Source organism: Chinchilla lanigera, unplaced genomic scaffold (genome assembly GCF_000276665.1).
Source record: "Chinchilla lanigera isolate Chin_1 unplaced genomic scaffold, ChiLan1.0 scaffold00032, whole genome shotgun sequence".
Lineage (NCBI taxonomy): Eukaryota > Metazoa > Chordata > Mammalia > Rodentia > Chinchillidae > Chinchilla > Chinchilla lanigera.
This window is the reverse complement of record NW_004955433.1, coordinates 14,835,185-14,849,907: the sequence shown is the minus strand read 5'-3', so window position 1 is coordinate 14,849,907 and position 14,723 is coordinate 14,835,185. Positions and strand designations below refer to the sequence as shown.

The window sequence follows — 14,723 nt, the reverse complement described above, 5'->3', positions numbered from 1 at the left end:
TAGAAGATGAAGCTTGTGAAATACAGTCCATCCTCCACATCCATGGGTTCTACATTCATGGGTTCCACTAAATGCAGTTCAAAAATATATGAAAAAAATAGCATTTATACTGAACATGTACATTTTTCTTGTTTTATTTCCTCAATAGTACAGTATAACAACTATTATACAGCATTTACATCATTTTAGGTATAATAATTTAGAAATGGCTTAAATTATAGGGAAGACTGCATAGGTTATATGCAAATACCACATCTTATGTAAAGGACTTGAACATCCATGGAGTTTGGTAGTTGCAGGGGTCTTGGAACCAATCTCCCTAAGATACTGAGAGTGGGTTGTATTTGGGTGGAGTTTCAGTTTCCACCTAAATGGAAGCCTTGATATTGTGTTTTTACACGTCACCCAGGTGTACAAAACTATCTGTAATGGCACTGAGCACTTAAGGTGTAACTGACAAAGTGTACTATTTTCCCCAAATTGTGACCTTCAAGTAGTCTGGAAAAAGCCTAGGAAAAACTAGATGATTTTAATGCCTCTCCTATACACTGAAGTTGGTTTAAAAAGTACTCCTTTGAGAGGAAACTAATTTTTCTGGTTGAAGTATCAGAGAAAGAGTATCTGGAAAAAACTTCCTCTAAGATGTTGAGAGCCTCTTAACCTAGTGGCAATGGCATTTGGGCTGGGGTGAGACTTACTAGCAGAAAGAATTATAGAATATGTCCTGACCTGAAACAGTACAAGAGAAATAACAAATCCTTATAGCATTCAAATTATGCATTAAAAAATAAAATTTAGAGGGCCAGGGACATGGCTTAGCAGCAAAGCATTTCCCTAGTATATGCAAGGCCCTGGGTTTGAGTCACGGCACTGAAAAAATTAAACTAAATTTAGGCCTGGGACAGAGTAGGGAATTTCTAGAAGCAAATAATAGTGAAAAAGGAGCATTAAATAATCCTTGCCTGACATCTCAAGGGTTCAGAAATCTGTCTTGAGGCTCAAAAGGAAATACTATGGAAGAACTTAGGTGTTAATGACAGCTGTAGTACAGGGGAAAAAGAGAAATGTAATATTCCATACTATTTGAGATTTCCCCAGGATACCAAATAACAGGAAATCATATAGCTATGACACTGAAATATACACAAATCTGAAGGAAAAGGACTTTTCTGTTGAAGAAAATACACTATTAAGAAAAGCAAACAAGGGGCTGGGGATTTAGCTTAGTGGCACAGTGCCTGCCTGGCAAGCGCAAAGTCGTGAGTTCGATTCCCAGTACGGGAAACCCCCGCCCCCCTCAAAAGAAAAGCAAACAAAATATGTAAACCAAATGAATGGCAATACTTTGCTTAATGACACCTACTTAAAATGGTGTCTAAAAACACCCAGGTGCATACTTTGGATACCTACTAGAACCTAATAGGTAGTCAATACAGTTTAATTTTAAAAACTTGCAAAAATAGAGTGTTTCCAAAATATTTGCCACTTTAGGAAACAAATACTGCTGGGCACAATGACAGATGTGTGTAACCCCAGCTACTCAGAAGGGTTAGTAGGAGGACTGCCAAGTTTGAGGCCAACCTGGGCAACTTAGTGAGACCCTATTTCAAAATAAAACATAAAAGCCAGGCATGGTGGCACATGTCTATAATCTCAATACTCAGGAAGTTGAGGCAGGAGGGTTGCTAGGAGTTTGAGGCCAGCTTGAGTTGCAGAGTTCAAATCCAGCCTGAACTACATAGCGAGACCATCTCAAACAACAACAACAACAACAACATAAAAAATAAAAATGGCTGGAGATATGGTAGAGGCCCCTTGGATTTGATCCATAGTACAACAAACAAACTGAATAAATAAATACATATCCAATACACTCAATAACTATACACCCAATGGTTAAAAGCCAGGAACTCAGGAAAGATGAAAAAATGTTCCACATCCTTTTGGTAAGGGAGCTGGGATTAGGGACAAAGATTAGCAATACATTTTGCTTCTTACCTGAAGCCTGTGGATAAAGCATCAGGTTCACTAGAAGGAGGTCTGTGGCCCCAATTTTCCAGTGGAAAAGGAACTTGATAACATTGTACTATTTGTATGAGCAAGTTCTTAGATGGCTGTATAAACTAGTATTAGCAAAAGGGGAATAGAGGTCTGTTTGCATTATGGTGAACTTTAAATTATATGCCAAAATATTGTGGTACAAATATCCCTAGTCACACAGTGAAAAGTTAAAAGTTCATAAATTAAGATGATAAAGCTAAAGCTAAATAGTAATGATAACGAAAAAAACCTAACAAAAAGGAATCATAATGTAAAGCATCCCAATGAAAAACCAAGATAATTCTGAGATAACACTGATGATGTACCCAAAATGAAGCAGTCACCCCAATATGGCAGAATTCTCATTCTGCATATGAATGTGAGAAGCTTTGCATTAGTGCCAGTTTCCCAGGAGAGACTACCTGGGAGGAAAAGACACTGCAGACCACAGTAAATTCGAATCACTTTTGTTTTGGGTTACCTACACTATGTAATAATTTACTTAGTAGGTTATTAATGAGTAGCTGTCAGGCATATGTAAGTATGAACAACTACGAAGCAATAAGAACTGAACAAAAGGAGCTGCAATTCCTTCCCATGAGAAGGGGTGGGATAGTTACCATATTTTGAGAATCACTGCATTAAATGAACAGAGAAAAAACATAATTATTCAGGAGGTAGTAGGCGTAAGAAAAAACTAACACCGAAACCTTAAACTATGAGGTAATGCTATATTAGCTGAGTAAGGTATTTCAAACCTCCTATTTCAGGCACATAGGATCCATGAAATCATGTCTGGAAACTGTAATTTTAAGCCTTAAGAATCTATATGCAGAGTTCACTCCTTAACAAACGTTAGTTTATCGGCTGTTCACAATTTCAAATGTCTTCTCATTCAGAAAGTGGAACACCCTTTAATAGTCCATCATTATTTAAAAGGTAACTTTATCCGATTTACCCTTGTATATATCACAAGTTTATCTATAGCTACCTGTTTTTATATATTTAACCAGTAACCACTCCCTTTTGGAATGAATACTGAAAGCAAAATGTGACAAATCTGTACTTTTTTGTTTTAGTCCTAAACATTTGATAAAAAAAGATTAGCAAGAAAACTACATAAAAGCTGACTGAATAGATAAACCAAAGGAAAATTATTATTTTGCACTTCTAAAAGTTGTAAAAGTTTCCTCCTAGAGTTTTTGGTCTAAAAAGTTTTGGCATTCACTACTTCCTGACCATTCTGTTTTTCAATGTTCTAATTTGAATACCAGGGAAAAAACTATCCCAATTTAATGGTAAGTGCCTTAAAAGTGCCAAAACCTTGAAGAGAAGTTAAGTTCGTAGTTTACTAACTCAGAAGAACTCTTTGAACTGGCTCCACTGTGCTTCTCATTTGTGGTGCCTATTGACTTTACACTTACTTTTGGAACTCTATGACTATCACATTCAACTTTACAAAGAAAGATACCACCCTAAAATAAGAACATTTCTAATATAAAATTGTGCAATACTGACTACCATCTTCAAGAGTGGTTAACAGTTTCTCCAAACTCTCAGATTTAAAAAGAAAGAAAAAAAATAAAATAAAATAAAAAGAAAGAAAAACAATTGTATTTTAAAGAATGAGGGCAGGGGATATAGCTAAGTGGCACAGTGCCTGCCTGGCAAGCACGCCATGAGTTCGATTCCAGGTACAAAAAAAAAAAAAAAAAAAAAAAAAGAAAAAAAGTGATTTCTCATTTCAGTATAATAAGTTACTTCATTACTTGGGGAAATATAAATGACTCTTGAGCCAGGGATATAAGTCAGTGGCACAGTGCCTGCCTGACAAGTGTGAGGTCATGAGTTTGATTCCTGGTACCAAAAAAAAAAAAAGAAAATATAAATGATTCTTAATAGGCTAAATTAAGTGGAGTGGAAACAGATTGTTGTAAAAGCACTTCAAGAACACAACAATTTTGTTTTCTCTTGCCAAAACATACTTTAGAGCTGTTTTTTTCCCCCTATTCACTATAGAATAACACACCATTGTACAAAATGCTAAGTTTTTATTTCCCCTCATTCTTGCTAGAGGAAAAGTTATTCTGCTGACAAAGCAAAAAATTCACATGGAGTATGCTGGAATACTTCCTATAATCAACAAAAATATCATTAAGTACAGAAAAAAATAAAGGATTTGTAAAAAACAAGCAGAATACAGACATTAGGCAGGTTAGGACATCATATATCCTGAGAAATTAGAAAGCTCATAAAATTACCATTTTTGTTTTGTTTTTTAAAATAAAGACCCACTAAATATAACATTGGAAAAATTGGGGCTGGGGATGTAGCTCAGTTGGAGAGCTTGCCTAGCCTGAGCAACGTCCTGGGTTTGATTCCCAACACTGCAAAAAAGAAAAGCTAGTTTTAAAAAATCACAAATAAATTACCCATTACTTGGAAAACCAGCTCTAAAAAATGCCACTAACCATACATTAGCAAAGTACCATCCATGTATACAAATATTATGACCTCATTGAAGGCTCTACAAAGGAAGATATCATACCAGGAAATGGAAACTCTACCTAAGGTGAAAAATTAAAAGAATCCTTACAGAAAAGAAATTATAACCTATACTCCAGGCCAGCCACAAGGCATAAAATTCATGAAAGGAAGAAGGTTGTCTTATTTTCAAATCACGACTGAGCCAGAACGCATTGATTTTACTACCTGTATCAAAAGTCATGAATACATATATGAAGAGAGGAGGTTTATAATCCCGAGGTCAAATTACTTCGAGGAAAATTTCAGCTGTCAGGGAAAACTTCCTGAAGATTATATTATAGTGCTAACTGCTGCCAGAAGTTCAAAGTAAATTAAAACTCAGAGAGCAAAACCTGGAAATCACTCTCTTCCCATCAAAATAGGGTTTGAAATCATGGGTTTAGATTATAATATCACCTAAAAAGCTGCAAACGAAGCTTTCAGTACAAAATGGCTCCTATGTAGGTGATCAACAACTAACTGTACTAATGCTAATGTCATATATCTACATAATGCTTTACAGTTTAGAAAGTGTTTTCACGTTTATTCCTCAACAGCAACCGGTTTGCTGGTGGAATACCAGATAGCTCCTAACTTCACCCTCAGCCTGTAGTTTGAAAAGTACTTTCACACACTGCATTAGTTCTTTTACGGAACAGACTCAAGGAAGTTAAATCACTCTACACCAGGGACAAGCAGATGGTAGGTGACGGGGCTGGAAAACTGCAGGTCTCTACTCAGTCAATAATAGACACTTCCAACCCTTAAAAGTTCAAAGTACAACGCTCCAGGGGGTAGCACCCTCACTCAGACAACTACCCAAGATAGAAGCTCAGTCTCAGCTGACCAGCTCTCCTTGGTCCTACTCCCCCAAAACAGGGAAAGCGAGGTAATAACAAGGGCAAATGCCTAATCTGGAGTCACGAAGAGGGTGTTGGTGAGATGGACTCCCTCCACCCCACCCTGGCACTAAGCCGAAAAGAAGCTGAATCCTGCGTCTCAGGCACCTGGTCGGTCTCCAGGGAGAGGGACGAGCCCTGGTCATTCCCGTTCCCTCTCACTACGGTATTCCCCCATCCGCCCAGAAAGGACCCTTTCTCCCCAAGGTCCTTACTCAATATTTAGCTCGGGGCTCCCGAGTACGAGAATCCGCTAGGTCTGGCTCTCCTACTCTGTCTCTCGACCCCAAGGCGTTTTTAGATCTTCCAGGGGGAGCTCTGCCTCCCATTTCAGCCGCAAACTCCACAAAAGGAAACCCTCCCAAAGCGTCCTCCCCCTTGTCCCTTCTGTCCCGGGAATCCTGAGGAGCACTACTCAGTCCCAGGAGCCTGCCCGGAAGATACCTGCTTCTCACCTGGGCCGCGTTAGCCGCAGCTGCCTCGGAAGAGACCCCCGGAACTTCCTGCAATCGAGACCCCTCAGAGGGGGAACACCCTCTTTCAGGAACCCTCTATCAGGGGCCTTAAACGCGGGCCTTGGTGGAGACCTCCCTGTTGTGTTCTGGGCTCTGCCCAACGCCACCCCCTCCCCAGCCCATTCAGGAGCCTGCCGCGACCCCAGTCCGGTCTCTCCGCCCCAGGTTCAAGTGACTGTTTCCGTCCCTCACAGACGTCCTCAGCCCTCGGATTCGGCTTCCCCCTCACGTCCCCACGGGACTCCCCGGAGCCGCGCGACAGGGTTGAGGCACTGACTTTCTCTAGCTCCGGGGCCAGCCGGAGGTAGGGGACAGCGGCAGCAGTGAGACTCCTTTGTGACAGGTCCAAGAGAGCGGTAAAGATGGACGCGAGGCCACGGCGCTGCCATTACGCGCAGGGCCCACCCCCGCTTCGTACCGCCCCGACCCACCCTCAGTCACCTAGGAAACGCCCCTTCCCCGGTGGCAATCCCTCTTCCTAAAAGCCAATCATCCATCAAGAATCGTGTCACGTGATTCCATGACTCGTCCCGCCCCCCGGGCGTGAGTTGGCCAATCCTCTTGCTGAGAGGTGAATAACCCAATGAAGTCTCTCCGGTTCGCATTTGTACCACCGGATATCCATGGGGCTTGGGAGGAGAGAAAGAGCTGTTGATTGGGTTACGCCGCCGGAAGCAGGGTGGAACTTTGTTGTGGCGGTGAGGAACAGGAAGCCCTAAAGGGTCAAAAGGAATACAAAAGCAAAGGCTTTTTTCTTTCTTTAGTTTTTTTCTTTCTTTTCTCTCTCACTCTTTTTTTTTTTTTTTTTTTTTTTTTTTTTTTTTTAAAGAGTGACGGCCTTTGTAGTGGCGGTTTGGGGTTGGCGCCGCCGAGGTGAGGGAGTCTCGCCTCCCGCGCGCTAGTAGGTGAGTGCGTCCTGGGTTCTGGCCAAGCGGCGAAACAGCCTGGGCTTCTTCGCTGAGGAGATGGTGAGCCGTGGCTGGAGTTAAGAGTTAGAGCCAGGCTGCACTCAGTCCACACATTTGTCCAGTGTCCTGAGTCGCCGGGGCCCGGAGCTGGCCGGGCCTCGCCTGAGCGGAGCCGAGGGAGCCTGTAGGAAAAGCTTGAGTGTGGTGGAGCGAGGCTGCCGACCCTCGGAGGCCGGCCCACCATTCCGCGCCTCTCTGGTCGCGTCCCCACTTTTCTGCTAAATGGGGCCCCCGGGTCTCGAGTGAGCGGCCGGCTCTGTTCCAGAGATTTTGGAGCAACTGCAGGCTACTCGGAGGTGTGGGGACGCCCGGTGTAAGTGGTTGAACCTCAGCGTGTAAGTGCAGGGTGGGAAGCACATGCACCCTGTACCACGCAGTCGCTGTGCTGAGTGCATCCTTTCCAAGTAGAAAACAAGCCAGCCTGCCCGTTTTGCGGGTCACTTAGAGAATGAAGACCGAGAGCTGAGGCGTCTTGAGAGTTGTGGCCCTTGGGAATCGTCAGTCCCGACAGGGGGAGAAGGAAGACCTATTTGTTCATAGCAGCGATTTTTAAATGTTGGAGGAACATACTATAGAAATGATCCCTGGAAAACAACTTATGTGGCTTTTATTTTCTGAATGCGAATATTCATTCTCTGTCTCTGTCTCTCTGTCTCTCTGTCTCTCTGTCTCTGTCTCTTTCTCTGTCTCTGTCTCTCTCTCTCTCTCTCTCTCTCTCTCTCTCTCTCTCTCACACACACACACACACACACACACACACGCACAGCCAGAGGGGGTCTACAGTGGACTCCAGGAGGGTTGGAGGGCACTGTTGAAAGGAATCAGTGTGTAAAAGTCCTTTTTGACGTAAACTGAGCTGACATAAAGGCAGTTTTTATATCTTCCAGTTGGAGCCCTAAGATGAACTGTGGGCGGTTGGTAGGGGTCTGAAAGTAGAGGCTGCTGGTTGTCTTTCTCTAGTGAAGTCTTAATGCCTTTATGGGGGCATTCTTCAGGGTCTGAAGAAAGGAAAAATTATGTCAAGACCATGTACCAGTTGTCAGTCTTCACTCTGACCCTCCAAGAATTTGATACTTGGTTAGGGTAATGCTGCAGCATCAGACATTTAAAACCACATATCTGGTAAATGAAGTAATTTAAGTGCATGGCTCAGCTGTAGGCCCAATCGTAGTGTCATGTGTTTCTGTGACAGCTGAATTAAACCTTTTCAGCGTGCTCACTGTTAAACACCTTTTTAAACATACTTAAATATGATTTATTCTTAAATAAGATCTTTTTCACTTTTTTTTATAGAATGTGGTTTTTTAAAAAAAAATTAGTTCACATTTGTAGTACAGAACAGTGATTGTCTCTGTTGATTGCTTCTTATGGAGAAACTTTTTAACTTAAGTCCCCCTGAGTGATTTTTGATATTTTCTATCCTGTTGGAGTTCTAGTCAAGAAGTCTTTTCCTGGGCCCATGGGTTTAAGTATTTCCTCTATGTTATCTTCCAACAGTTTCAGAGTTTCTGTTTTTATGTCTAGGTCTTTGATTTGAATCTAGTTTTAATATTCTGCAGTTGAATTTCCAGTTTTCCCAGTACCATTTGTTTTTTGGTTTTTCTCCGGTACCAGGAACCGAACTCAGGACGTTGCGCTTGCCAGGCAGGCGCTTTGCCGCTGAGCTAAATCCCCAGCGCCCCCCAGTACCATTTGTTAAAGAGGCTGTTTTTCTCTAGCCTATGTTTTTGGCTCCTTTGTCAAGAATCAGGTGTCTATAGATGCATTTTATAATCTATATGTTTCATTCACAGTCAAAATTCTCTTTGGGTCCATTCATACTGTCCATTATTCTCACTGTTTCACATTTCACCTTTACCTTGAGGATGTAGTTCTTTGGTACCGGCTTATGAAGGAGATGTACATAGGTGGCTATCAGACACCATATCCAGCGTAGACTCCTGTCTTTAACTTTTGTTTATGTTGTTTTTAATGGCATCAGTACTATAGTTTTCAAGTTAGAGACATCCTCAGGATGAAATCCACTTTGAATGTTGTGCTTAATTTCTGATTTTTAGCTTTCACCTAGATTTTTTTTCAAATTCTTTTCTAACTTGTTAGTTTTTCTATTGAAGAATTATTTTTTAAAAGTTTTTCTGTTATATGTACCCTAAAGAAGAGGATGGATCACAATTAAATTATCTGGCCCACTTTTTCTGGAAATTAAGATTTCCTTTCATGGGATTTTTAGAATGGGAAATTTGTGATTTCCTGCAGTCTTAAAGATGATTTTCTTTATCAAACTTAAGTTGTGACTTTTCACTGTGCTGTGTTATAGCTTCTATCAAAAGTAATCCTCCCCGAGGCTTTATTCTAGGCTTTCTTTTCTGAATTATAGTGCTTAGCTTCTACTACTATACCATTAACTATATTTTACTTTTCCTTGATTTATACATATGCCTGGCTTACCTCTTTTACTGAATGCAAATTCCTCTCTTGCTAATAAGTAGAGTGCCAGTTTAGTATGTAGCAATGTACTTGCATATAGTAGGTCTTCGGTTAAGATATGCTCAAAAAAAAACAAACAAAAAACTCAAAAACTGCTGGGTGTGGTGGTACATACCTGTAATCCCAGCACTCCGGAGGCTGAGGCAGCAAGGATCAGCAGAGGGAGGATCTCAGTGAGTTCAAGGCCAATTTGGGCTACACTGATGTTCAAAGCTATCCTGAACTACATAGTGAGACCTTGTCTCAAAACAACATCCAAAACTGAGTTTGCTGTCTTTGCATCATTCGTGTAATGCAAAGCCTTTTAAAAAAGGCTTTGGGTGGTCTTAGGCTGGAGGGTGAGGGTATGGATATGTTTCACTGTGTGGGTTTCTAAAGCCAGCCCAGATGGCAAAATAGTTTGTAATCAAAGCTACCCTGGAAAATTTCAGTTGCATGTAGAACCAGCAGCTCTTGAATTCCTAGATGGCCAGGTTTTGCAGCTTTAGAAAAAACTGCTTTTTCTTTCATCTGTGAGTCCCAGGTTAAGTACAGCAGTTGGTTTGCATTTACAGTAATAGTGTGTGAAAAATACAACTAATGCTAGAAGCATACATAATGGGGGAAGTGTTTATCTTGAGAAGCACAGGTGAACTTGAGAACTGAGGATCAGCTAAGGGAACAAATATTAGTTAGCTCTTTCATTTCCTTTAGTGGGTGTATATGAATTCAAAGTAAGTGTAAGTGTGATAAGACTGTTCTCTTGTGCTATGAAAATATATAGAGAGAGGAGGGGAAAGAGAGGGAGAGAGAATGCATTTATAGCAGGTTGCTACAAATTATTCTTTAAAGTAAGCATTTAGAATATAGATTAAATTGTTTATGCTTTGGTCTCATGTTTAGATATTTTGTTTCCTTTGCTACTGTAGTATATTAAGTGAGCTTTGGTCTTAGAAGATTGATTTCACTTTGTCTAGTTACTTTGGCAATAAATACAGTGCTTTCTGTTAGTAGTTATTTTCTGAAGCAATTTTATAAGAAAAGTTGGCTTAATCTAAATTACTATTTCTTGGTAGAAGGCAGAAAGTAGTCTTTCTTAGGCATATAATTGAGTTATCCAGATGTCACATTCCTCTTAGTTGCTGTCTTGCATTTTGAAATAAGGTGTGACTTAATCCAAGGGTAGAAGGACTAGAAAGCAGTAAAGTGTGTGTTTACTGACAGAAGTAAATGGATTGGTCTGTTGTTTTGCTACCTTAAGCGAAGTCTTAGCACACCATAACACATAAATCTGATTCTCCCTGGTGTATTTTTACATGTACAGTCTATCTAATTTTAGAATTAGAAGGGTATGGTGGCCAGTGATGTAAACACTTAAGTAGTTCTTCCATCACAAAATTCAATTCCGTGGTAAACTAGATCTTATTAACTTGCATCATGGTACTGCTAAGTGAATAACTTTCCAGTTCAGGGATAGCACTTATTTGGGGGGCAGTAATGTTAAATTCTGTATTTTACATAGTGTGCTGTATCGGACACTAAGCCCATTTTGTCCTACCAACCTGGAAACTAAATACCATAGTTTCCAGTATAAATGTAGTAATGCAGTGTTTGTTACTCTGGCTTGAATATAATAACTTTGTTTTCTTGGCTGTCAAATAAATTTAAAAACTGTGTTCTTTGTGACAGTTTGAAACTTTTAAGTTTGGACAAAGTGATTTTGGTATAGTTTTGGTTTTTCATGAATCTCCTGTTTGAAGAACTTAATCCTTTAAGAAGTGATGTTGACCTGGGGATGTAGCTCAGTGGTAGAACGCTTGTGTAGTATGTACAATGCCCTGGGTTTGAGCCCTAACAGAAGCGTACCCCCCCGCAAAAGGTAATGTTTAGTTTGATAATTAAACTTGAGTCACCATGAAAAAAAGTGACATGAGCAAAGGAAAATTGACCGAGGACAAAATAAATATTCCTAACACAAATCCTCTGAATTTCTACATTGATCTTGATAGTTAGATTCTCATAACCCTGGGCTGATTTTTTTGTTTAAAAGTTATTATAATAAAAGAGACAAAGAAGAAACATGAAAATTTAATGAGTGGTAGGAATTAGAAGATAACACAATCTGATTACGTAGCTTCTCCATCTCTACTTTCAAAAGGAAGTCAGTAAGTTTAGGTATTTATCACTTCTCTATTGCAGAATAATCAGGCAGTGACTATTGGACTTTTTAAAGGAAAATACATTGTACAGCAATACTTATTTCATAATATAAATATTTTCAATCAGTTGAAATTAAAAGTAGCACATTATTTTTGAAAAGTTATCTCAGTTATATCTTAATTTTTGGCCCTCTGCTTTTTACAGCACAAATTGTACGGTGTTTCAGTAGAGTTCCCTATGGAACGTTGAAACTACAGGAAACTTGTTAAATGGCTACTGTTCTCTGTAATTTATATTGGATAGTACTTAGGAATCTTCATTGTAAGGTTATTTCTCTTTGCTCAGTTTACTTCAAATCCTTCTCATAGTTATTCAGTAAAATAAACCTGACATATGATAGATATTATGCTAATAAGCACTGTGAATACAAAGACTTGTTTGAATATTCATAAATGATAAAACAATGGGTTAATGTGATATAAAGTTATGAATGGCTGTAGCAAGAACACAGAGGAAGGAAATGCATATTAACTAACTGGAAGAATGTAGAAATCTCTGGAGGAGGTGATCTTCAGTCTGAGTGTGGGCAGATGGAGCAGGAGTTTGCATGGGGTAGAAGGAATCAAGGACATCTTAGCAAAGGAAGCAAGCTGGGCAAAGCCATGCAGAGAGGTAAGAAAATGAGGTATGAGTGGTGCATTGTGGCTTTAGAGCGCTACATATGGAGAGATTATTGAGGGTAAAGTTGGAAAGAGGGGAGAGATAACAGGGCCAGGAGATTCATGCTAATGAAAATGGATTTTACAAACTACGGGCAATTTTGCCTCACAGGATACTTTGGGCAATGTCTGGGGACATTTTTGATCTTCACAACTGATATGTGTGGGGTGGATGTTACTGACATTTTAAGGAGGGTAGTAATGGTATTAGATTTGCCTTTTAGAAAGATCATGCAGCTGACACTGCAGAGAATAAATTGAAAGGAAGCTAGAGTAGAAATAGGGAGACCAATGGAATACTGTTGCCAAGTCTGTGCAAGATGAGGCCCTGGACAGAAGAGATTAGAAAGCAAGGGACCTTTCCCTGATGGGGGTGGGGAAGGAGACAGATTTAAAAAGGTCACTGTGTGGTAAAAACAACAGAATTTGGTGACTGGTAGGATGTAAGGGAATGAACAGGAAAAAGGAATCTAGGTGCATGTCCAGGTTTCAAGTTTGGAAAAAATGAATCGATTCATTTTTGTAGCCTTTCTGCCTCATTACTGTACTACTCACTTTGGTAGTTTAATGTACAATTATCATACATATATGATTATTTGACAAAACTAGTGCAAGAATACTGTATATTAAAGCTTCTTTGTTTCTTTTTTTTTTCTTTTTTCCAAAGCCTTTGCACTGAGCTACATCCCTAGCTGCTCCCACCCCCGCCTTTTTGTGACTGGGTCTTGCTGAATTGCCCATACTGGGCTCAAACTTGGGATCCTCCTGCCTCAGCCTCCTAGGATTATAGGTGTATGCTACGGCACTTGGCTAAAGCTTATTTCCTTTATATATGTTATATGTTTAAATTTTATATGTTAAATTTTATTATGTATGTTTAAATTTAAGTTAAACTACTGACAAAGTAAAACAGTAAAATAGAAAATAGCACTAAAGAGAAAATATAGAATTACCAAACTGTATAGAGAATTTTGTATATGGTAATTATTTTTGGTAAAGTTAAATATGTATGTTTTTTAACTTCTCAGTTTGATGTGCTCCTTTTCCCACTTAAAATGTCACGTTTATTTGTGTCACTGATATTTTTTTCTCTCCCATTTCTTGCCTAGCATGCATGGTGCCTTGGTTTCTTTTTTTCTTTCTTTCTTTCTTTCTTTCTTTCTTTCTTTCTTTCTTTCTTTCTTTCTTTCTTTCTTTTTTTTGGTCTTTTTGAGGCAAGGTCTCACTATGCAATTCAGGCTGGCCTTGCGCTCACTTTGTAGCCCAGGCTGGAACTCGCAAGGATCCTCCTGCCTCAGCCTCCCGAGTGCTGGGATTACAAGTGTGCGCCACCCGGGTCTCTCCCGTTTCTTGAGTGCAGACATTATTTCTCTTACTCCCCAACCTGTCCAGAGCTTAGCATGGGTCTTTGCACTAACCAGAAACCTTTCAAAGCATTTCTAAGTGTGCCAAACACTGTGCTCAGTGCTTTACATCAATTATCTTGTTTGCCCACACTAAAGTTTTATGTTAGGTAGTGGCATTTGGATCCCCATTGGTAAGTGTTATCTGTGTAGGACAGCACCAAAGCTCAGAGGAGTTAAGTGACTCACCTAGTGTCAGACTGGTTTTGAGCCCGAGTCTCAATTTTAAACAGAGCCCATAGGTCTGTTTCATTGTTCTTTTTAAATTTTATTACCACTTTATTGTCATTACCATTATCTCCCTCTTGATAAGGAGGCCACAGTAGATAAAGCAGTCTGTGTTTTAGTCTAGTCCCTTTTAAACTTACAGAAATTTACTGTGTGGTCATTGCGCTTGGTTCTTTATATATTTTTAGAAAGCAGGGGATTGTTGGGGTTATGGCATGTACTTAAAGTACAGACCTTCTAAAAATGTTTATTAGTTTTGACAGTGTGGAAAGCAAGCCATGGAGTGCTGACAAGAAATAATGTCTGTCAAATTCTAAAGCTCGTGTCTTTTAATTTCTTTTCCCTCCTCCTGTACTGGGAGATTGAACCCAGAACCTGAAACAAGCTAGGCAAGCACACTTAATGGAGCTATATCCTTAGCCTCTCTATCTATTTATTTATTCCTTAGAGGCAGGATCTTGCTAAATTGCCCAGGCTGACCTGAAACTTGTGACCATGCTGTCTCAGTCTCCTGAGTACCTGAGGTTACAGGCATGCAGCACTGTACCTGACTTAATTTGGACTGTTTCCATAGTATCTAATAGCTGTTACAAACTGTGCTGCTATAAACATGGCTGTTTTTAAAACAGGGTTTTGCTGTGTATTCTAAGTGGCCTTGTAATGGCTATATACCCCCAGCTGGCCTCAAACTTGTGATGCTCCTGTTTCAGCTTCTTAAGTATCAGGATTACACGTATGCATCACGTGTCTTGCCCTGCTGCTTTATTTCTTTTCTTTTTTTTTTTTTTTTTTTTTTTTT

At 39.9% G+C, this 14,723-nt stretch overlaps 2 protein-coding genes across 8 annotated transcripts in view; one reads left to right on the top strand and one right to left on the bottom strand.

Moving 5' to 3' along the window:
* Rspry1 (ring finger and SPRY domain containing 1) overlaps positions 1–6,387 on the bottom strand; it is a 40,563-nt gene extending 34,176 nt beyond the window's left edge. Inside the window, exon 1 of one of the 2 annotated variants that reach the window (XM_005388375.2) lies at positions 6,258–6,387. The gene's annotated coding sequence lies outside the window, so the exon portion shown is untranslated. Of the gene's footprint in view, positions 1–5,920; positions 6,238–6,257 lie in introns of those variants that run through there. The other variant, XM_005388377.2, reaches the window with a different exon arrangement.
* A 74-nt stretch (positions 6,388–6,461) lies between these two features.
* Positions 6,462–14,723, top strand: part of Fam192a (family with sequence similarity 192, member A) — a 29,759-nt gene continuing 21,497 nt past the window's right edge. For 2 of the 6 annotated variants that reach the window (XM_005388383.1, XM_005388378.2), the window contains exon 1: positions 6,685–6,885. The gene's annotated coding sequence lies outside the window, so the exon portion shown is untranslated. The other 4 variants (XM_005388381.2, XM_005388380.2, XM_005388379.2 and 1 more) reach the window with 4 other exon arrangements.